Genomic DNA, 22,361 nt, shown 5'->3' with positions numbered 1-22,361 from the left:
TCATGCGATAAAGTTTTATTCTGGCAGAGGAGTGCTGCCAAGTTTTACTTTGGTTAAGTACATTAAAAGAAATCCTATCATCTATGTGATTCTGCATTGTAAAATTCTGTTTTGCTCCCTGAATATCATTTTTACTAAGGTTATCAATGCAAGAAACCTTTAGCACGTTTGCTATGTACATCAAATTATAAGTGGCAGATAAAACTTTGCTAGGGCTTCTGAAACTGAAAGTGTAAAGTGTATTTGAATTCAACACTAACTTAGAGAGTGAAGAGTTTTGCTGTCTTACAAAAATTCTGAATATACAGCTGTTAATTCTCCAGTTCATGGCACATTCTATTTCGGTGTCCTTGTCACTAAAATAATTTCCTCATGTATAGGCACTACTATAAACACTTCTTTTGTTTACTAGCATACATTTTATACCTTTAAAAGTAACATCAAGTTATATTAAAAGATTGAACTGAGATCAGTCTTCTGACAAGGATACAGGAGAGAAAAACTTCTTACATGTCATCCTACTATCAATAGTTATCATGACACCTATTACTTTGGGGGTTTTGGAGGGAAGGAAGTGAACATAAAACATTTTCAGTCCCAGTACGAACTTCAGGTGTGTTCTTCTCTCCTGTAAGAATCAGTAGCATATGATTTTCCAATCTTTATTATAGTATAAGGTAACACTCTGAGGCACTATCACAGTAGGAAACACTATTTCAGAAAACAAAGGGCTCAGACTACTTTCTACTACGTTCTAGGAGGCAGAACTATTCATCCTTGTAAAATCCTGTTCTGCACTTTGGAAAGAAAATGTTGATAATGTAGCAGAATGGCTCCATTTTAGTTCTTTTGAGCTCAGGATTCAGATTTGCCTTGACTGCAAGGAGGTAGTTCTTGGTACATTTGATCAGTTAGACAGGTTTTTTTCTGAAAAATTGAGGAGTTCAAAGGCCTCTGTTCCGTTCTTTTTTGTCATGATAGTTGCTTTGGAGGCCATAGTGGCATGGCTTAATACTTTTCAGCTCTTCTAGAGCTACAGATAGTATAGATTTGATATTTCACAAGTCCTTTTGCACTCCTTTCCTCATTCTTTTCCAGAATTACTTTACATTCAGGAATCTGATACATCTTTTCAGTATGGTCTAGTTATCACCAAGATCCTTGCATATTTTGAGATGGACTGTGTTTACCTCCATCAGATTCTGATTCCTCTCAGCATTGACCATGTTGCACCTACTTTTCTACCATTTACTTTTCCACTTCCTCAGATTATTCATGTAACTTCATGGCTGCTTCTGCTCTGCATTGCCTTCAGTCCTTTTCTTGACCTTTTCTTTTCTTGGTTTCCCTTCCCATCTTTGGCTTCTTCTCTTGGCCATAACTGTTGTCTTCTCTTCCTGCAGCACCCCATCAGCCCTTGACTGTGGCTCTGGACTTCTCTTTGTAGGTAATTCTAATATTGCCTGCTGCTTCTCTGTGCCGAGCCCTCATTTATTGTGTCTCTGCACTTCTGGTAACACAGTATTCTCAAACACTCTGGCGCAGATCCTTGTTTTCCCACATGCGATTAAGAGTCAAACTTTACTCTTTAAGTGATTGCCAAGAAGTATGAAGAGCAGCGAGAGTCATCAGCTCTATAAAGCCAGGTGCATAGTATTTTAACTGTTTAGTCAATTAGAACAATGGGAACAATCATAAAGCCTTTAGTGCAAGAATGGTCTTTTTGTCTATAAACGCCTGCCACAGTGGAATTTCTCATTTCATGTCTGTAGTGCTTTGGCTCTGTCTCATTAAAAGATAATAATTTTTGAAAATAACACAAGCACTCAAGTTGAAGACTGAGAGAGTCCATGGAGAAATTGCATTCAAATGAAGAACCCTAGCTAGATAAAACACTCTCATCTTCTTTTTCTTGTTTTACATTTTCTTTTGGACTTTATTGGGATGAAATAAAAGAAGAAGGTAAATTTTAGAAAGTTATTGCCGTATTTCTGAAATAGATGCTTATGTGTTGCTGTAGAATCTGTTCAGAGACCTGGATTATTTCAATCCATGACACTGGAAAGTGAATCAAGGCTTGGCAGAGTCTCTAATTTTTCTATAAATGTTGGCTACATAGCATAACATTAGATGCCATACGTATCCCTCTATTTTATTAAGTAGAATTAATAATGTCAAAAATGCTTCAAGAATGAGCTACACTACAGATCATACTGATGGCTTTAAACACTTTGAACAGTGGTGAGGTTACACTGACAGCCCTCCATTTTTGGTTTCTTCCCTGTACTTTTCTAGAATAGGAATTCAAGATGTCTTTAAAGAGCATAACAGGCATGTCTAAAAGAAGTTTTAGCATTTCCAAAGACCTCCCAATTTTACTAAGAAAATAGAAAGAAGAAAAGCAGAAATAAAACACTTCAAACTAGTAAAGCACATTTTAAAAGTTTAATTTCATCTCAGTAGAAACATCACAGGCAGCTATAATCAAAAAGAGCTTGACTAACACAGCAATAATCAATGTGAAATAAAACACATTTAAAGAAAGAAAACATCCAAAGAGATAAATAAACTTAAGATCAAATACATCGTTAATCTTCTCAGTTTGTGGAAGAGTCACATAGGAAATATTTTCTTCCAGAATTACCCAGAAAATCTGGTGGAACATGCAGTCTTATTAAGCTTACTTTAGACTTTAGACACTGATAGCACCATACCGTTGTAAGTATGCCTTCCCAAAGTTCAGGCATGTACTTAGGAAATCTCATTGAGAACCATGCATATGATTTTTCTAGGGTCTGAGTGAAGACTATTGCAAGGGAATATTACAGACAGTGAAGATGCAACATGTAAGTATATATATATGTTGAAATTCCTTGGATCAACCTCTGAATTTTGCCTAATTTACTTCTGCTGCAAGTTTTCTGTTCAGTGTCTCATAGTCCTCTTTTATTGGTACGTTTGCATGTGCAATACTGGCAAGCAGCTATAGAAAGAAACACAAAATCATATGAAAGCTCAGGAAGCAGCTAATGGCTGGAGCAGCTATAGAGACTGGGAAATGTCCTTTACAAGTATGAGGGAGCCAAGAGAAAGCAGAAAGTAAGCATCTCTCATCTGACCAACAAAATGCAAACAACCTTGAAGAAAAGCTCTTCTTTCCAAGTTGGAAACAGGCACAGTAGCAACTACTGCAGATTAGGAACAATTTATGTTGATTTAACTTAATTGTACTCTTTGATAATTTGAAAGACAATAATAGCTGACACCTGTGAAGCAAAAGGATGACATGACAGTGTTTTGGTTTTTTTCTAGAAGGGAGAGAAAGACAAGTGTTTGTCGCTTACAGAACGAGATCTGGATAGGGGGAAATTTGTACTGTCCTGTAAAGCATAATATGTGCTCCTTAGAGGGGTATACCCATTCCCAGTTATTTTGCAGGCTGTTCTCTTGGAGCTGTTTCCTACATCTTCCTACAGGATCAGAACTAAGCTAGAACTGGAGCTCCATGGTGGTGCTGCGCTCTAGCTGTCCTCTATCCATTTGCTTTCATTTTGATGTGTAGAGATAGTTTATTTTTGCATATGTGTTTTCTTTGAAGGCAACATAGTGAATAAGTGCATTATATTTGGGAACACTGATATAAGATAAAGGAGAGCAGAGTCCTTCCCATCTCCATACTCTACACAGTATTTGCAGTGATTGGTTTATGTAACTTAAAACACCTTAAAGTCATCTAAAATCTCATTCAGAAGCTGTACTCAGTACAGTTTAAGCCACATTAAATTGGTCACAAATTGCTTTACCTCTTGCAAGGCAGTCTCCATATGCTAATTACATGAAGGTGCTTCACATTTTTCATCAATTTTTTCATAGTTGTCCTTGTTTACCCATAGACAAGGTCTTAATTTTGTAGCTGTGGACAGCTGTGTGAATATATCACTGTAAAATAATTCCTAAATTTAGAAGACTAGCAAATCAAATAAAAACACACACAGACACAAAGAGCACTGAATATTTTTCACGCTGACTGCAAGCTAACTGCAACTATGCAGTATGTCTACTTGACAGACCCAAGCATCTGCTGATGCTTCTAGCAGGCCCTCCAGGTTTTGCCCTGTTGTAAACTGGATTGTAACTAGTGTAAGGAGGTAAATGTGTATGCAGAGATCTGTTCTAAATTTGTTTGACCTTGACCTGCAAACTAGTCATGACTAATAGAAAAAAATCCCCTTTACCATTGAGCATGTATTTCAATTGAACTCTTAAGCAGAATACACATTTTTAGAAACCTTGTCTCATGTCATCTTGCATTAGTGTAGATTTTTGCATCTGTGGCAGGCCACTCAGCAAAAGCAGATAATTTCTGCACAAGGTTTCACTGAAGACCAGTTCACATTAAAGTGATATGTTACCATTTCGTTGAAGTTTTGTGGTTGCATTTAAATTTCCCAGGCACTGTAACTCCTTATCTTTTCTGAAAGGTGAGATGGAGGAAAAAGTGTTTCACTCTGTAGCATAAGTATGATTTGGTCAGATGGCGTATGTCTACCCCATCTATGGTTTTTCAGTTCAGATTAGGAGGGCACTTTTGATGCAAGTCTCCAAACTCTCCCTACATGCTGTGCTTTGTTTGCAGTGCAGAGCTGTTTTAGAACATGTGAGATGCTTTCCTTCGGGAGGAAACAAAGCTGTGAGATTTTCTCCAGAAGTGTTTATAATATATTCCAGTTGTAAGGAATCATTTGGTCAGTGGAATCAGACCAGGGCCACTCTGAAGTGAAAACCTGCAAAATGGGAAAATAGCAGATGTGGGATCTCCAGTTACAAGTGTTTTGCTCCACAGAGCCACTTTTGCTAGAGTACACAACTGGCTAAGGTAGGGACATCCCTTGCAATTCAGGTGAACAGTATGGTCATGTGGGCAGATATTCCCCCAAGTTTCTGAGTAATAGAAAATTATTTACTCAAATAAATGCTGGGACAAAGGGCATATAGACATATATAGGCATATAAGCATTAAAGATGTCTATAGGCACAAGGAAGATTTACAGTATGGATTGTTTGAGGTACATTTTTAAAATACAAATATGTGCTGTAGGGAGCTGCTTGTCCTGGTTTGACACAGATGAATCATTCCAAGCACTGGAGGCATCTGCAGACACCTAATACTAGCAAGTTAGTTCAGCAAAATTAAGACCTAGTTATTAAGTTTAATCACCAATGTTTATAGAACAGATTACTGCTTTTGGATACCACTGATGTAGACATCTGATATACCCCCAGTGACGTACCAAGTGAGAATTTGATTTTTCAAGGCTCATTATGTAATTAGTTCATATTTTTTCTGCATGTTTTTTACTGTAATGTCTCCATATCAGCTGCAAAATCTGTAACATAATTTTCACAGATAATTTATCAGTGCAGAAACTGTGCCTGCTAATTAAGTATGAGAAATGTACTCATTGCATTTGTGAATATGCATATAATTTCATATGAGGTTTCTTGCAAATGTATTAAAGGAATTTCTATAGGCAAGTATGTAATCATGTTTTGGAAAACTTACGGTTGTTTTTCCCATATTCTTGTGTTTCTTTTTCTATAAATGTGTAGATGCCTTATCCATGCATGGAATAAATTATTTATTCATATGAGAGTAAATTCTGCTACTCCCTCAAACCTCCAGCTAGGAGTGTATTGCAAAGGTAGTTCACCAAAAGCAAGACAAATTACTTGTGGACTTGATGCCCTGGCTCTCCCTCAGTCTGTTGACTTGCTCAGTCCTTCCTCCCATCCATTCTGCAAGTGGCAGCAAGGAGGCGTACCAAGATATCTTGTGGTCTCCTGCATGGCCCACTGTACAGGCGACTCAGCAAATGGAAGTTTTGGGCATCTTCTCTATCCTTGCACTTTTGGCATAGACCAGGTCAGGAGAAGAAAAAAAAGTTTATCCTTGCAACTTATGATTAAAGAGATTTTATTCATCCTTGTGGGCAACTTTGTTGTTGTTAAACAATCCAGTCCACTTACTTGAAAATGTCCAGAGTTACTGCTCCCATGCTGTGCTGTAATGCAGGTACAGAATGGACACCACATGGCCTGTGCTCATTTCTTCTTGTGCTTTCTTTGGAGAGGGGAAAGGGTACAGCAGGGCAGAAGGGTAGCCTGTTACAAAGTGGACTCTGGCAAATCCCCTTGGTCTTGACCTCCAAGATGAGTGTAATCATGTAGCTTATTTACTCTGAGTTAATAGAGTCAGTGTTTAACATTTATTGTATTCGACTAATGAAGGTTTTGCTGTTCCTTTGCTGAAGGAAAGGACAGATGTGTTTGTGGTCCACTGCTTCCACTTAAACACAAAATTTAGTTTCAAATCTTACTCAAGGGCATACTGCATCAAGGGAACAATATATAGTCTTCAATTCTGAAGTCAGCTGTCAGAAGCAGAAAGTACTATGTTTGTTTTTTTAATCCTAGGTGAGAGAGTAGCTGTGCTTGAGCATCTGACTTTCCATACCATTGAACATTGCCCAGTGTTCAGAGCCAGTGGAAGAAACAATAGCCCTGGAAACCCAAGGTTGGTTCGGCCTTTGTATTCTTCACGTCCATCAGCATATTATCACACATCTCCTGCTTCAGGTTCCCTTTCAGATGCCCAGTGCCCACAGCAGACACTGTCTAATCTGAATGACAACTATCATGTCATGTTTAGTTTAATGTACACTACTAACTCTCAGAAACTACATGTAGTTTACTGCCATTTATAGCAAATCGAGTCCTGTATATCAAATATGCAAATGTTTTAGTCCATTCCTCCCTTAATCTACTTCATTTACAGATTTTTTATTATTGTTATTTTCCACTGTCCTGCAAAGTGTCCATATCAAGGATAGAGTAACTATTTAAGGAAAACTGAGACTACTTTATACTGTATTCGCTGGCTTCAGCGAGATGCCAATACCCTGCGCATCTGCCCTTTTTTCTCCAGCTACCCACTGCTGCTGTCAGTACATTGTTTGCTTCTGAATTAGAGGCAGGAGAGAGCTCAGTTATTGTCTGTACATCTATCCATTTGCCATAAGCACATCTGTGGTATTTTGACACGCAGGCTTATTTGCCCACTCAGGGCAAAATCAGAGGAAGAATAGGAAGATTGCTTGCTTTCAGACTGACTTAAAAAACAGAAAATTGATGTTAAATAGTTGGACATGATTTTGTTTGTGAAAGAACAACAGAATGATGAAGTACTTTAGTAAACATTAAGCATATCTCAAAAGCAAAATCTATTTGTTATCAGACTTTTGTCATGTGTAGAAGCTCAGTATTGTAGTGCAGAAACTTAGTATTGCAATCAAATCAGTAAAACTACATGGTGATTTGCATTGCTTGTAGACAGATGTCCCCATTGGCCACACTTGAAAATCTTACACCAGTGGTCTCTCATATTGGTAGCTCATCTAGTAAATACAGACATTGTTACTAAAGAAGCATCTTCAACATTTTTGTTTAATTTGTTAGCTATAATGCAAACTCCTTAAACTGAAGAGGTTATGACTTTATTTACAAGAACATAAGCAGTGTGCATGATAGTGACACCACTGCTGACTTTTCAGTTGATGGTGCACGTAGCAGAACATTTTGATGTAAATGTTTTTCAGGACAGAGACTCTCAGTAAGATGTGCTGTGCTACAAAATGTGTGTATTACTGATGCTGAAAAAATTTAACCAGAAATGACGATTGCTTGGCATTTTTCAGTTATTACTATTCAGGAAAACTTGAAAAACAGCAGAAGGATGACTTTGTGCAGGCTTGTGCTGGATGGAGTGACTTACTCTCTCTGCAGAGATAGCCTACTAGTTTGTCTAGATAGTCAAGGCCCTGAAATGGCATCTATTTCTCATATGTATCAGGCAAAATGACGGCTTATCCAGGTCCAATATTTAGAGGTCAAGACATTGACCTGGAAATTCCAGAGCAATGAAGTTATGTGAAGAGTTCCTATCAGTAGCAGCTTTTCTCACCGATTTTAACTGATAAAGGCTCCACCTACTGTTTGGTTTTATCTCAGCAGAGTGTTATGCATGTGGTCATGTGAGGCTTATGGGGCACACAGCTTCCTCCATTGAGGTGAAACTATCACAGGGCTTTGCGTTGTTGAAAGGAAGAACAAGCTTACAAAACTTTGTCCTGTGGTACAAAGCCTTTTTTCCACCTGAAAAGAAAAATATATAAAAGATTTTCCTAGGAAAAAAGTATGACCTACATTCTAGATGTGGCCAAGGGTTTTCACATCACTTTAAGGCAAGTGTGCTTAAACAGTCTTAAATTTATTTCACTACAGCTGGGAACATGGGATAGACACATAACCGTACAGTCTCTACAAATTGTTCTGGGTATAAGTAACTGCCAGTTCAGGTTTGCACTAAATTTTTCAAATCATTTCAGCAGCTGTTAAAGCATGGTAATGAATTTATTTAGGAAAATGACTGTATTTTCACTTTATGTGTACTTACAAGAATCCTTGTCACAGGGGAATCAGTTAGAGGACTTTCTGATTACATTTTTATTCTAAAAAAAGCTGACTGTAAGTAATATATCCAAGAAATAGCCTTGGTGTATTACTGCATTACATATCAAAAGTCATTCACCAGCAGGAGAATCAGCAAAAAATGCAAAACATTATATGCAGCTTTATTTTTATCAAGAATTTGAAAGCGGCAAGCATATTTACTGCTTCATCTTCCCATACACCATCAGAATAGGAGGAGACCAGGTTTCCAGACAAATTCAGACTACCAAATTTTCAGAGGAAGGCATACTGAAGTTATTGTTTCTAGTGTTAATTATTAAAATAAGTTGAATAAATTCTTCATTAAAAATACCAGCAAAGGAAGTGGATATACAGATACACAAATACTTTGGAATCTTCCAGTGAATAGAATCTGAATGAAATTGAGGATGTCTGCAAGAATGGGAAAAATTAAAGAATCAACAGAAGTATTGATGGCAAGATGGAGGAAAAAAGTTCTTGCCCAGTCTCTGAATACTGGAATTGTATGTGTGAGCTCTCTGTACTTGGTGCAATTATTTTGCATCCTGCTTATTCAAGACATGCAATTTATATTATGCAAAAATTTGGAAGAATGCAAAGAAACTTAAAAACACTTCTTAGACTTTATTCAGCAATACTTTTCAAGATATCCATTTTCCCCCCTCTAAAGCATATGAAAAATAGGAGAAATTACATCCAATCAATAAGAAAAGATAGAGCACTGAAATTGGTTATTGAGAACCATTTGCTAGATTATTCAGAATATATGTTTTCTACATTCTTTTAGTATGATAACAGGAAAGTTTTTGAAGCAGAAACATAACCCAAAACCAAAATCACCAGTCTGCATGTGTAAATTTGTGTGTGTTTCTTTATATATTTTAAAAGGTTGTATTTCCCAGGTATTGCATTGCTAAGGAACTTGTAATTTTTATACACTTTCAAATCAAAATCCTCATAGGAAATAAGGAAAAGCTTAAAGCACCATTTTCTTGAATGGGTAATAGACCAGTCTAATATACAGCATTCCTGCTTTAGACTACTTCTCTATTGACAGTTTCATGGGATTTATTCAACTGTGAAGGCTTCTTTATTTTGTTCTGTTTTTTCTAATTTTTAATGGTAAATCCCAAAAGAGACTGAGATGTAGAGACACAGATAACTTATGAAGTAATACACTGACAAATCTGATAAACTGCTTTTTGTGCTACATATGGTTAGACCTGGACAGATACGATTAGCAAACATTCATTTTTAGGGATTCCTGCCAATTGTCGATATGCAGGACAGCTGAGAACTGCCTGTTCTTGAACACGAATGCTACCATAGTCTTTGTTTTCTGTTTCTGGCAGAAGAATATCAAGTCTGTTCTGAACCTGCGGGCAATAATCTTCTTTTACCAGAATGCCACATTCCAAAGGTTCATAACAGGATTCCCAACTGCTTTTAATGCTTAGAGCACTGCTGTACATTCAAAGCTGGCATCCACCCAGCAGCTCTTTTTGCAGCGTGTAGAATACCAGAACAGCCTGCACTGAAAGATGGGTTTGTCTGAAACTCTAATCACCTCCTGCATTGCCACAGCAGTACATGCTGCAGACGTCATGTGTCTCTTGCTGGAACTGTGGTATAACTCCAGTGTACCTGTGAAGGTGTTCTTGTCTTTAAGCAGTAAAACCCAGAAGCAGTGTTGAATCAAAGCCACTTATGTTTTTCCAATTCTATATATCCTGTCTTAAGAAAAGAGGACTAGAGTCAAATTAATTTCCCTTTTATGGTAGACAGGATTTCTTTGTTTCTTCTTTAAGCATCACTCTTGTCCCTAATATACCTAATACACTGTACTTGTGCTTGCATCCAGGGGGATGCCCAACTGTTGTAGAATTCTTTAAAGGTTTCTTGAGAATCTTTATGATACATCCATACTCCATACATGTTTGCACTCTAAGTCGCTTACACAGCATCTATCTAAACCTCACCAGAAAGAGGAAGAGCATAACTTTGCCAGCTGCATAGAACACATTGAATTTGGGAGTGTGATATAGCACAGATATTTCTTCAGATAACCTGAATGCAGAGAAATCCAGTACAGGATGATCTTCATATTTAAATTTTCAATAAGTGTATTGTCTGGCGTTCCAGAAGCTGGTATGCAAATCAGGTCATATGATGCAAAAATCCTAAAGCTGCTAAAGTAAATTTTTATTATGGTTTGCATTTCTCTTGAGACAAGCTTGTCTTTGAACCTAAAGGCATCCCGTGTTGAAGCAGAGGTTAATTGTCAGCCTGCCACTTCAGCATGCACCACAGAAACCACTGCACAAACCGCTGTGATGGTCACTGAGTGGCTCCAGAGCCAGAGTACATTTAGAAAGCGTGTCTTGGAAGTGTTTTGATAGCTCTGTGGTCTGGAGATGCTAGTCAGTTCATCTGTTTCTTAGTCCTAGTCATCTTTCTTTAACCGAATTATGAGAATATTCTGGGGTCTGACCTACTTTTTAGTCTCATAGAGGACAAAATATCCTAACAGGTGTGACTAGCATGACCTTAGTGCTTGGGCATGAAATGGGCAATTAGAGTAAGTAAACCATAAAATATTTATAGCACATGATACTGTTGTGATTTTCTGGCAGATTGATTGCTTCAGTCAGGCTGAGGGGACTGGCTGCCAAGAACTTACACTGGCTAGTTAAAGCACTCATGATAATAGGTCCTTCTGGTAAAAATTACAGAACCTGGAGGTCAAAGCACATAAAACAATGAGTGAAATAAAAATGACTCTGTTGTGACTCTATTCTGTCCTAGGTGGGAGCAAGTAGATCAGTATGCTAAAATACCTGGCAAAGGATTGCTTGCTTTTCCCTGTGCAACATTCCATTAGGAGTAGGGAAAAAGCTCTTCTTTTAAAATTAATTCCTGATAAGGAGCTACTAGCGGAAAGGTTATAAGGTTATGCTAAAAGCTACTTGACAGAACTTGTCCTTACTAAAGAATTAGTTTAAATTGCATACATTCAAGGTAATGCCCCTCAAGTTAATATTGCTTGAATGAGGAAAGCCAACCTGTAAATTAACATTATAGCAATACAGAGTAGCTGTGTTCATAGCTGATGTGTTAGTAGCTGAGCTGATTAGCTCAGGAAATCAATCCCCTGAGCTGATTTCCACTGATGGGCCAGACAACTCCATGGTTGAAAGCATAACTATTCCTGAATGAGAGTTACTGGGTTTTTTGGTAGGTATTTTTTTCATGAATGGGACCCAAGTTATCAACAGCAACAACATTAACTGAAGCTAACTCTGCAGTGAAAAAAGAGTCATGTGTGTCTTAGTGATCTGATGCTTTCAGATAAGTCAGTGAGCAATAGGTCAGAGCTGCTGTTACATAGATTGGAGAATCCAGCCAAAGGCAACAGGTATGGAGTTGAAAAAACAAATGAAGATCTCTGATTTTGAAAAGCATTGAACATCTTGCCTCCCTGTAAGATACTGGCTCTTGACTCCATTGGAAATCAGACCACTTATTTTGTTCTCTGGAGCACAGCTTTTTTGAAGAGTTTGACTTGAAGACTTGATGACAGTGTTTTCTGGATGAGAAATATTAAGAAGTCTCAGGCTCCAATACGGCTCTCCTCAAGGGTCCTGTAAAGTCCCCAGCTCCCTTTACAGGCTGGGAGAGGAATTGTCTCTGCCTGTGGCCAAAGGCAGATCTTGGGAAGGATGTTTCCACTGAAATTTGCATGTTTCTCTTTTTGCTTTTACACTTGGAAATTTAGCGAATGGGACTTCATCCTCTCACTGAAGTTCACAGGAGTTTTGCTCAAGTAAAAGTGAGAAGGCACAGCTTCAGCTTTGAAGATAGGCTTGTGCTTATATTAGATGCAAGGGAAAGATATGCTTAAATAACAGAATGGCTGTCACAGAAGTGACAACAGACAGACAGGTGTATGACACAAAGGAGTAACTAGCGAGTGAGATATTAGCTACTGCTGTAAAAATACAAAACAAGGGCACTGCTGAGGCATTGAAGGACAAAGTGTTACTTTGCATTTCCTTCTCTCAGTGGCTACTGAGTAGTAGTAGTTGAAGATTTAAATTCTCTTTACAAATTCTTTATGAAATTATACAAATTGAAAAATATTTGCCTGTGAAGAAGAAATAACATATTTGGATGCAGTCATGTCTCTAGAGTAAATACCCAGTTAGGCAGTTGTTTGAAATGTGTATAATTTTCCTCAACAGCTATTCAAGTCTGACAGTTAAAAACAAGTTTACAAGCAGAGTAAGGACACTGCTATAGAAATTAGATTTAAAATTAATGTAAAAAGGACAGACGGGAACCTCTCTTGTTAAATTTCCATGTTCAGCTTAATTCAAGTCAGGCCAACTTTCCACATCAGATCAAAGAGAGGATACTAAGCTTCTTTTTGCAATGACCAGATACCCAGGCTATTTCATGTCCAAGGTCAGAAGGTAATTTCCTTCTTTCTGAAATACTGAAGAGCTGTGTCTGTGCTCGGGACAACATGGGGACCACAGCAGCTTTAATCCAGCTAGTGATTTAGCCTTTCATTTCCTTGTTCTCTCTTTTCTTTTGTATTGCCTTCAGAAATTAAGTAACCACATTGTATTTTATATCCTTTTAAAAAACTGGAACAGTTCTGTGTAAGGGTAGAAAATCTAGAAGAAGGAAAATACAGACAAAGGTAATCTCTGAGGTCTGGCAGTTTTTTGTATTGTCACTACTTCAGCTGAGCACAAAGACTTTTTTCAGGAGAGGGAGATTTTTTATCTTTTTGTATCAAATAATTTTACTTAAAAAGCTCTAACATTATATTGTTGTAAAACTCCCTAATGCTAATGTGTTCCACATCCCATTAAAGTGCAACACTGTTCATTTAGGCAACTTCATACTGATATACTCTGTCCCACTGATGGAACTACTTTAATAGGGACAATCATCACTTATGTGTATAAATACCTTACATGCTGAATAGAATTTGAGCCTATGAAGTGTTGCTTGACCTCTGGGTGGTGTCATATTTATATATCACTTCCAGTGTGTGAAGTTACCTTTCTACTCTGCATTACCTTTGGTGTCCTTACTCAAAAGAATGCAAATTGGAAAAATTACAATTTCCCTCCAGTTCTGTCTTACTGTTTATAGCTATGGAAATTGAAACTCTAGGACAAATAATTTTCCTGCATCATTTTGTGGTCTGGAAGAAGGAAGAGCTGCAATGCTCTGCTGTAAGCTCTGATTTTTCAAGTGTATTAACCAGACAGGTTTTTTCTTCTCTTTATGAGGCAAACAGTTCTGTATCACATTTCACCTGTTCTGTTAGAGTTCCCACTGGTTGGTGAGAGAATCTCATTATCATTTCAGAGTGCTTTATCTTATTATCTTTTGCAGGTCACTGTTGTAACTTGAAGCAAGGCAAAGTGGCAAAAGATTCAGTAACTTTATATCTGTTCTTTCAGGACTACAACTTGTATTTCTTTTTGGGGCAGAAGCTCTCAATGCTCTTTTTAGCACTTTATGGAAATATAGCAAGCCAGTAGAAGAAAAATCAAATAACATGTAAACTTTTTTCTCTTACAAAACTAATTACAAGAGAGTAGTACAATCAACAAATCAAATTTGTAGTTAGAGTTGCATTGATTGAGCTTAGTTGATTGAATTGATCTGATAATGAATTAGTATCTGTGAAATTAAATCAACAGCCTCCAATTGCAGATGGAAGGAAGATTCAAATTATGAAGCTGCTCAGCACAGCCAGAGAAGCGCAAAGAATTTAACAACACCCAGCTTTTCAAGGCACAGCTGTAACAATCAGATTTGCTTCATGAGTTACTTTTTTTCTTTTCTTTTTTTTTCACCTACTTGTTCTGCTGTAGAGAAGGTGGGATTCACAATACCAAAACAAATGTTTACAGTGTAAATGTTGATGTAGCCAGCTTCTCGGTTAGCACCTTTTTAGTTCATAGAGAGTAATAAGTACTTGTAGGATGTACATAATTCCATTCCAAATTATGTCTTTAAAAATGGTCACATAAATCATACCTTCCAACTTTTTATTTCTCTTCATTGACTCTAAAGAAAGCGCAAGGTATTATCTTGACTGTAGGCATCTACATTGCAGATATAAAATATTAGGTGGGAATTATCTTATTAAAATGGCTCAATTGCTTTTTTCCAGAAGATTAGTTTCATACAAACACACTCTTGCTGTATCCAATGAAGCATGCTTATTGAAGGTAACATTTGCTAAAATGTAGATACTGAAGTGTTAGTATTTCCTTATGCCCACAGATGTGTATTCACATTTTGTGAAGTGTTACGGCAAGATCAGTAATAAGGAGGTAGAAAATCCTAATGCTATAAAATACAGAAGAAAAGGAAATTGTATTTAAAGAAGAAAGAAGAAGCTCCTCTGATTGCATGGAATTGAGCTCTTCAGAAGTAATAACACAGATGAGGGTGCTCCAAGAATGCCTCTGGTTTGCAAAGCAAGCTTGTAGTTTTCTTATTGCATAGACTATAAAACTACTAAGCTACAGATCACTTCTGGTCATAGAGGTCCAGAAGAAATGCGCCATCTCTGGAGCACAATTGGACACTTGTGGTTGCAATCCCATATTTCCTTCTCAAAGAGGAGCTAAGGAGTTCATATGATCTGGTAAAGTGGACCAATTTGGAAAATGAGCTAAGAATATAAGTTAGTTAAAGAATTTCTTTGGTTTTCTTCTCTCTGTAAATTAGATATCATATGCTAGGTTTTGGTTTTTATGATAATATAAATGTATTCAAATAATTATCATAATCAAAGTAAGAAAAGATAATCTTATCAGAGGGAATTTCCAAGCACTACTACATCTCGGATGGGGAAGGACGGTTGGAGTGTCAATGAGTTCAGTTTCTTTGATTTTCTCTGGTTTTGGTATAGCCAGTTACTTTTCTGCCCTTTTGGTTATTTACACAGTTACCTTTTTAATTTATCCTTGTTTTGTAAATGGGAGACTGATACATTCCTGATAACATACTGAGCAGTGGAGGCTCCCCTCCAAGAGTGCAACCCCAGCAGTGCTGGCATCATAGCACTCTGGGAGAAGTTCCCATGGGTCTTCTTAGTGAGTCAGTCCGGTGCCTGAGGTCCTCCACAAACAACGTTGTCCTAGTGTCTTTGCTCATGAAACTGCCTAAGACATTTCCCCTTGTGCTGAGCCCTCATCTATGTGTCAGGCTTTTCATAGGGCCACCCAGCAAGAACACAAGGAGGCCTCTGGCTGATATCCCATTGCAGCAGGAGCCCTAGTATACAGCAGTGATTCTAGGAGAAAAAGAAATGAATCTATGATTTCTTTTTAGGTGACTTGATGTATTGACTGTCAGCTGTATTGACAGAAAGCTGCTTTTCCAGTTCAGCTGTGCCTCCGCAAGGGAAGGCTTACAAGCTGTATCAGTATTTTTTCAAATCTTAAATTATTGAAATAAATGTATTTAAATCTTCACATACATTCAAAAGCTCGAGAGTAAATATTCATCACCCCAAAGATTAAGGAATCTAATCATGTTTTATAAGCGATATGCTCCTGAACTCTAGCTCTTTCTTATCTGGTACAATAACTTAGTAAATGATTCTGAATGAGAGGTTCTTATTCATTTTGTTAATGCACTCTCTCTGATACAACCATCCTTTGTGAAGGATGCTTACATTTTCTTGACTGTCATTCAGCTGGTCAGCAGATAACCTCCTTATCCTAGCATTCTCCAAAATTTTCCAAATAGAACTTATCTAAATTGGATGCTCCAAGTGCTGCTCTGAAATCTTTTCTTCATGCAGCTGAGAGCTAGTAGCAACAACTTCTTGCTGAAGCATTTTTTCCCTAAGGAAAAATAAGCAATCTGGAGAACAAAAACATGATAAAATAATACAGTATCTGAATCCTTCAGGACTCAAGTACAATTTAATTCGCATAGACAACCTTCGTTAAAATAATATTAATAATGTAACCTAAGGAAGTGAAAGCTGGGTAACATAGGAAAGGATTAAATAGTAAATGAGTATGCACGACAGGTAATGTTATACAGATTTTCCATCATTCCTGGCCATTGGAGATCTATCCATTAATAATTTTGGGTTTAATGATAAATCATAAAATTTATGGTTTGTATGGGAATGCTTCAGTTTTAATTTATTTTACAATTTTGACCTTAAGCATGAGACAATCAGGACCAAAACTGACTTCCAACAAAGAAACTTAATGTCCCTACTTTACTAGTGTTGTAACGCTACTCTAAGTTTGCAGAATATTCCTGTGTTGTGTTCTCTCTCCTCTTTTGAAGCAGAGATCCCCTTCTGCCTCTGTTGAATCATGTCACTAGGAACTAAAGAAGCATCTACTGTGAGCTAAAGACCCACATATAGTAGGATTTCTGAGAATGACATAAGATCTCCTTTTATATTAAAGAAAAACATCCGGTCATGTTTCTTACTTATAAAATAAACTTTTATGCCCAAAAAGTAGGGAAAACAAACACTAATATATTGAAAGCTCATATATGTGAATAGATGTACTCTACTCAGTTTAATTTAAAAAAAAAACAACAAAACTGTAGCTGTCTAGCCTTTGTATGAATTACTGTATGCTCTCCCTTTACAATCTTTTTTTCTTTTTATTCCTGTGTAAGGCTGAATGGAAACATTACAAAGAAAATCTCCTAATGAAATGGTTTTTACTCTCTACCAGTGTATTCTTGCTCTACCACTATATCATTCTATTTCCTTCAATTATAGCTCTACAGCACAGTATTTCCAAGTGTTTGTTTTTCAGATTATTGAAGTTCTAGAAAAATTGAAATAGATCTTTGTAGTATACAAGAATTCCTTCAAAGAAAAAAAAGTCAACAAATTGATGCACTTTTTTCTGCCTTTCTAATAGCAAAAAAATGTATTTGAGGTTATTTCAAGTTGGTTAGGAAGACTGCAAATTGTATTCATATAATAATAGCTTTAACAGAGGATGGCTATAATGTACTCCTCTGTGTTTATAAGCCAGCCTGCAGAGCAGGCTGTCACTTGGGAAATTTCTACCTGTTGTTCTATTAACAAGCAAGGAAATAACAGATCATTGCAACAAGAGGAAATATTCAGAAAAGGTTATGGGTAAGACTTCCAATTAACTTGGCTAACACAGTTATTATTGAAATTTGGAACCTTTGCCTGTTTCCCCCATTATTAGATTTACACGCAATGTATAAATATTCAGGCTTCTTCACAGTGTATTTTCAGATACATTTTTTGCTTTGCAGTAGCTAATTTACTGTCTATAATGAGGTTTCCTGTGAGCATACTACTCATGAGGCATTGGTTTAAACAAGTTTGTAATATGGTATACTGGCATACATATATGGAGCTTGCCCCTCTTAGCACAAGAATTTTATGTGGGCATTTATTGACTATTATCTAGTAATTACAGTTTTCAAATCATTAGTTTGAGTGTACTAGTTGTAATATCTCCACTACAAATTATTAAAAATCAATAAGTTGATGTTAAATTTGCATATCTGTGTAACTTGGTGGGGAAAGAATGTAAGACCTATGTTCATGTCGCTTCTTATGCAACTTTTGTTGCAACTGTATGCAGTGTGATCCAATCACATATTTTCATCCCTATGCCCAAATTCATAGTGATCTCACATTTTTCCTTCTACAGAAAGATGTCTCTGTGTATATTACTGATGTTGTTCCTTAACAGGCTTTTCTAGTTTCTATTGCTAGGTAGGCCTAAACAGAAACCTCAAAAAAAAAAAAATCCCGCAATGAAATGTTTATTTCTCTTTATCTGTCTATCCATCTATATTCTTATCTTATGGTTCTGCTACATAGTATCTCTGAGCTAAGTGTATTCCCTTGCCTTGACTATGGTGTTCCTTGAACTCTTTAAGACAACTCTTCTGTGACTCAGTCTGCTTAAACAGCAGAAAAAAAACTCCTCTAGACAGAGTTTCAGGGTATGACTTTATCCAAACTGTCTGGTTTGTTACTGCAGAGCTTCAGTTCTTGCCCATCAAAGCCCAATGTCTTGCTCACAGCACCCACCTTGTGCCAACTTGAGTGCCATCCACAGCAAGCCAGTTCAGATCACTGAAATGGCACAAAACTAACTTGGTAAAATCTGCTTAGACAGACATTGCAACTTCACCCTTTTCACAGTTCCTTGCATGCGTCCCTCTGTGAATAACATGTAAGAAAAGGACTTCTGACTTTTGTAAGTTGCCTTTTTCACCTTTGCCAATGATGCTGGGAAGCTGTGTTGTGCATATAATAACTGATGAAAAAAATAGCAAAATATGGCAAAACAGGAAAATATAGGTGTTTGTCCCAAGCCTATCTGGAAGAAAAAATCTGTGGCAGTCTAACTATTTAATGTAAAAATATTCTGAATTCACCTTACACTTTCAAAAATATAGCTCATAATAACACAGAGAATCTGTCTCAGCATTTGTGATTGTTCCCTGAACTTTTACAAATAAGCTTGATCCTCAAGGCTTACAGGATTGCATCCCACTGATTTAAGCAGTTTAGAAATATACAAGCATACACCTCCACAGCTATAAAACATTAAACCTCTAAAGCTCTTTGGGCTACTGCTTGGAATCAGTTTCATCTCCTAAGGTCTGTAGTAACTTGTATATTTTTTGACTAACCTGGAGTGATGCAGATTGCTCATAAAGTATTAGCTGCTATAATATCTCTCTTATGATAAAACTATCCTATTAGTATGTGGGAAAACAAAGTGATTTAGTGCTAAACATTTTTAAAATGGTCAAATCAATAAAGAGCAATAGCAAAAAAGTAAGAAACACTATATGTTGAAAAGAAAAAAAGACTGTCCTTCAGAACATGGACATGTTTTAGATCTCCACCTGGTTTAGATCTATCTAAATGCTTTAGACAGCATACATTGCATGAGCTAGTGCTGAGCTTGTTTACATTGCATGCAGTTATACCCATCCCTGTTATCTTACCTGGGGCACAGACCTGCACCACGAACCTCTTCTGAACCCTATAGCAACATCTCCCTTCCCTTTCCTTTTGGAAAGACTCCAGAGGCCCAAATGGGGCACCAGCCTTAGGCAGTGCTGGGTTGCCATACTACTGTCCTGCACTCATGGCACCTTTCAGCTTGGTAATCCCATCAACGCAGAAAACAGTACAAAAGAATCTTGCTTTCACCTTTAGCTGTAAGAGAATATTGAAACATACTGTAAGCATTCAAGAACATATGCATTTTGAAATGAGAAGTAATGTATTTCTAACATATTTTTAGATTATTTTCCCAGGGCAACAAATTGCGAAAATTAATCACACGGTGAATGACGAAAGTGCTAGGCTGTAACTAAGAAAATCCACTTTTTTGTGTTAAGGCAACAGTCTGACTCCTGACTGATAATAATTTTTCCAAGCTTGATACACAAAAGGAATGGACAGTTCTGCAGTCAATACTTTCAGGATCTGATAAGCAGATAATAAAAGTTAATCTGAATAAGAAATAGGCAGATTTTGGCATACCTCCAGGTTAACATTAAGGTCTGTCAGGTTGCTGTAATGTGGTCTTTGGTCTGCCAAAAAGTAGTCTGTCTAGAACTAGCTAATATGATGCAAAAAATACACTGTTTAATTTGTGAAATTTAGATCTACAAGCTATTGGTGAAGGTAAAGGCATATATAAAGGATTTTGAGTATAGGGCAGCAATATCTGTTCAATTTTTATATTGTATTTTTCAAATAATGTCAGACGTGTTCAGAAGCTTATCTGTCAGACGACTATGGACAATCATTTAACTTTGAAGCATTCATCCTTATCAGAGTCACATTCATCCACTTGGACATTGCAAATCAATAACTGGGAATGATTTGGGGAACATTGTGGCAAAACAGTCTCTCAGAGATAGCCCTTAATGCAGTAGATATTGTGTATGTTTTTTCAAGTTGGCTAAAGTTGGCTAAACTAGCAACAAGTTTCTGCTAGTTATGTCTTTTTAGTCATTCAGATTTCTGTAGGCATCTTTTTAAATTCAGGTTTAGGCAGAACCAGTTTTGAACTAAAGGGCTTGCTGTATTGAGAAATCCTAGCAATTTTTCTCAGTACAACATGTTGATGACTTTGTTTCTGTAAGTTCATTGTGTTATTTATATCTTTCAGTAAAAAGCACAACCTGTATCCAGTAGCTGTGCTTGAACTGCAGTACAGTCCTTCAGAAAAGCATCAATCCTGATTTGACATTACTGGCAAAATGTAGCGCTTTTCTTTTTTCTCTTTTTTTGGTAATTACCCTCCATGGTTAAAATTAAATACATTAGTAAACAAACATGCCTTCTGTCTTTTCTGAATGTATTTATATTTGGTTTTCAACCACTGGACCTCTGATAATTAGGCAGAAGATAAACTCCTTTAATGTCAAACTTCTGCTCCTCGTATTAGATGTGAGACTATGATTAAGTCCCAACCTCTTAACCTTCTCTTTGATGAGCTAAGTAGATTAACCTCCTGGAGTCTTTCACTAGTCTTCTAATTCTTTAATCATTCCCTAAGCTCTATTATGAACCCTGTCCAATTCCTTAGCATCCTTGAAATTTGGATGCTTGAAATAGACACAGCGTTCCAGCTACAGTTACACTGGTGCCAAACACAGAAGTAATATATTGTACTTCTGTCCCCCTCAATCAAGTCTTACGAGTAAATTGGGAGTTGGCCTGCCTCATTTTATACGGATGAAACACAGCGACACCGTCTTACCCTTGAGACTTACTGTCATCCTTTTTGCCGTGTTGCGTCTGTGGTAGCATCTAGATTCTTATTCTCATTGGGTTTGGCAAGCTTTAATTTAGCTTTCACATAGAACTCTCCACTCTGTACAACACATAGAATTTTTTTTCTTTGATGACGCTCCATTCTGGAGAAGATGTGTAATCAGCTGTGGCAGCGAGCTGACATTTTAAATAGCCACACTGAGCTTCCCTCCAGTAGCAGGAAGTGGGTGAGCTAAGAAAAGACAGCACACTAAGCCGTTTGTAGCTTTGTTCATGCATCCCAATGTGTTCCTGGATGGGGACAGTAAGAAAACAGAACCGCTGCATGTTGGACCTCTGTCAGCCTCACACCTCAAGAGAAAGGAATGGCTAAATCAACACCTGGGATGGCACAGAGAAACAGGCTGAAGTTAATATTTCATACTTCATTTTCTTCCTAAGTTCTTAAAGAGATGAAAGTGCTTCGTGGTTCTCTTTTCCAATATTACCTCCTATTTTTTAGTAATTTCCATTCCCATAGTGTTCTTACCACCCGTATTTCTGTTAGCGTGGAGAATTGTTTAAGAGGTACAGTTCAGTTCCTGTTATTGCCACTTGACCCTTTTATATCTTGGGCCAAATTCCTAAGTTACTTTATAAGTCTGAGGGTGAAATCAAAGCTTTGACAAAGTCAGAAGGTACTCTGCTGTCAGTATGGCCAGGGCTAGACTCTTCCCTCAGGCTTTTTCTGCAAGTTCTTAAAATAAAGGCATTTAAGTAACTAGATGCCTATGGCTCTTTATTTTTTTTCTGCTGTGCATTTAAAAATTGAAGGCAATATTTCAAGTGTAGACTACTTGTTTTGACCCTTACACTGCCCCCATATTTCAGGGGAGTGATGTTACTCAGTTCAGTGCAAAGGCCAAGTGTACAAAAGAGTTCGTTACTATTTGTTGACAAATAAGAGTGTATGGTTTCACAGAGAAAGCTCAAGGAAGGTCAGTCATTGGCTTCA

General features: G+C 37.2%; 1 protein-coding gene across 17 annotated transcripts in view; it reads left to right on the top strand.

Annotated features, from left to right (window-relative positions):
* LOC113965893 (poly(rC)-binding protein 3-like) overlaps window positions 1-22,361 on the top strand; it is a 396,197-nt gene that overhangs the window by 171,221 nt on the left and 202,615 nt on the right. Inside the window, exon 1 of one of the 17 annotated variants that reach the window (XM_027679906.1) lies at window positions 6,494-6,574. The exons of the other annotated variants lie outside the window; for them this stretch is intronic. The gene's annotated coding sequence lies outside the window, so the exon portion shown is untranslated. Of the gene's footprint in view, window positions 1-6,493; window positions 6,575-22,361 lie in introns of those variants that run through there. 17 annotated transcript variants of the gene reach the window in all.

The sequence above is a fragment of the Neopelma chrysocephalum genome, unplaced genomic scaffold (genome assembly GCF_003984885.1).
Source record: "Neopelma chrysocephalum unplaced genomic scaffold, ASM398488v2 Primary Assembly neopelma1_22b, whole genome shotgun sequence".
NCBI classification, from domain to species: Eukaryota; Metazoa; Chordata; class Aves; order Passeriformes; family Pipridae; genus Neopelma; species Neopelma chrysocephalum.
This window is presented reverse-complemented; position numbering and strand designations above follow the sequence as displayed.